This window comes from Fistularia commersonii, unplaced genomic scaffold (genome assembly GCF_037954325.1).
Source record: "Fistularia commersonii isolate RoL2024-O1a breed Wild unplaced genomic scaffold, RoL_Fcom_v1.0 HiC_scaffold_62, whole genome shotgun sequence".
Taxonomy (NCBI): Eukaryota; Metazoa; Chordata; class Actinopteri; order Syngnathiformes; family Fistulariidae; genus Fistularia; species Fistularia commersonii.
The window spans coordinates 237501-240000 of record NW_028234020.1 but is presented as its reverse complement, the minus strand read 5'-3'; positions in this window follow the sequence as shown (position 1 = coordinate 240000).

The following is a 2500-nucleotide window of genomic DNA, read 5'->3' as shown; positions in this document are numbered from 1 at the left end:
AGCTTCCCCGCCTTTGAGAAGAGACACATAACTCCGCTCTTCCGCTTCTCCGCTATGGGCCCTGGTACTCCCGATCCTCCGAACTCAGGTGAATTGCGTGACGTGCTTCTGCTCTCCTATAAGCCCCTACACACTTCGAACACGGCTGTTATCACCCTGTTACTGCATTTCAATGACACCCATTTGCTTTCGATCTCAGTGTCTGCCTCCGTACGGAAAAAGCGGGATGGGTGGGGGGGCATAAGCGCAATCGTGCTGTAAGTAATCAGAAGTTAATAGTGTTAACGGTTTGCGAGAAATTTTTAATGCTAGACAAAAAAAGAAAATTAGAAGGATATAATTAAATAAATAGATAGAAAAATAAAATTAAAAACGAAAAAAAAAAATTGTGAGGGGAATATAACATGTAATTAAGTTGGCGGTTCACAAGGAATCTCAGACATCAAACTGTTTTTAATTGAACATAAATAGTACACCCAAATATACAAATGTACAAATAAACATAGCAAGGTAGAACTGAATGTCAATGAAACAACCAGGGATGAGGAAGCAACGGACATCAGGACATTTGTTCTGTATGTAATGAGAAGTTAATAGTGTTACAGGTTTGTGAGAAATTTACAGTGCGAGACAAAAAAAGAAATTAAAAGGAAGTAATTAAATCAATAGATAGACAAATAAGAAATTAAAACGAAAAAAAAAAAAAAAAATTGCAAGGGGAATGTAACATGTAATCAAGTTGTTTTTTTTGTTTTTTTTTTTTTTTTTACCAAAAAAAAAAGGAACCTCGGACATGGGTAACTATATTTTTTTGTTTTCGGATTTTTCCATAAGTTTTAAGGATTTTTTTTTTTTTTTTTTATATTTCAAAATCGTTTATGAAGACATTAAAATTTGGGGAGCATTTTTGCATTCTGTTCTTGTGAATGAAGAACTTGGCCAGGCCTAAAAGAACATTGACACAGAGTTCATCTGTTATGTTGCTTATAAGTAAACAGAATGTTATATCATCTTTTGAGAAGGAAACTGGTGACGATGGAATGAGAAGGAGAAAAAATATATGGTCAGTGGTTTCAATGTTGTCTTCACAAAATGTACAAATATTATCTTCAAAATTAAAGCGTACCCTCGATAATTCCTTAGATGGGTAGATGTCAGTCATAATTTTGAAGTGGGTCTCTTTTGCCTTGGGGGTATGGGTAGAGTCAGATACATGGTTCGCAGCGTGGCAATCGATTCCTCATCAAATTTATTTAAAATATCCTTTTTTTTTTTTTTGACGTCCAGGGAATAAGTTTCCTGTGAAACATTTCCTAATAAAGGAGTTGCCGCGCTTTCTGTCCACAATTGAGATTCCCTGGAGTGATAGTCGGGGTAACTGTGGTTGTACGGTTCGGTGCGTCATTATATTTTTGGTCAGGAATACAAATTGTCGAGGCAGTGCGTTTCGTAACTTTAGCAACTCTAATATGGGAGGCTTGAATCTGTGTGTAGTACAGAACTGCTCATTGTCCAGAGGACTGCCAGTGTCATCCATCAAGTCAATTATCGACCATATACCTTTCTCAAAGCATTCCTTGTAAAACAGAGGTTTGTTGCCATGCAGTACATATCGATTGTTCCAAACTATTATACTGTGTGGTGAGAAATTGTGTACGTATATCATTTTCCAGTATAATAATATTTGTTTATGGAACTCTGAACATTTGACAGGAATCTTGTTGATATCCAAGTCAGAGATAAGCAGAAGACTCAGGCCGCCGACTTTGTTGAATAAGTAGTTTGGAGTACAATACCAGAAAGAACGATGAGGTTTGATCCAGGATTTCAACCAGTTCACCTTCAATGTCCCATTCAAGCAGTCCGACTCTATCACTTTCAGCCCTCCTTCACTTGTTTCTTTCACCATATGTGATTTTTCTTAGATGGTGTGGTCTGTTCCTCCAGATAAAGTTGAAATTGATTTGGTTAACAGATTTTACGAGTTGATTTGGAGCAGCATTGGAATACGCTGGGTATATACATCTGGATAAACACATCCATTTTAGTCAAATATATCCGGCCTAATATTGATAAATCTCTCTGGAGCCATATATTAGAATTAAGCTTTACTTTGATTCAGTTTAGATTCAATGTTCCTGGATTGATTTAACGTTTGGTCCTTGGATAGGAAAATGCTCAAGTATTTTATTTCTGATTTCATGGAAACATCGCTGATTTCCTTTAGTGGCGAGTCATGCAGCGCAAGAAGTTTGCATTTCTTTAAGTTTAATGACAATCCTGAAGCCTTGGAGAATGTTTTGGTTGTTTTCGGCACTTATTGGGACTTGATGTTCATTTTTCAAAACTAAGGTTGTGTCATCTGCCAGCAGGCTAATAACAATTTCAGTCCCCAGCACGTCTAACTTTTGGATATCGTTGCTCTTTTCAACATAAACGGCTAGCATTTCGGTAGCAATTATAAATAAATAGGGTGAGATGGGGCAACCTTGGGGGATTC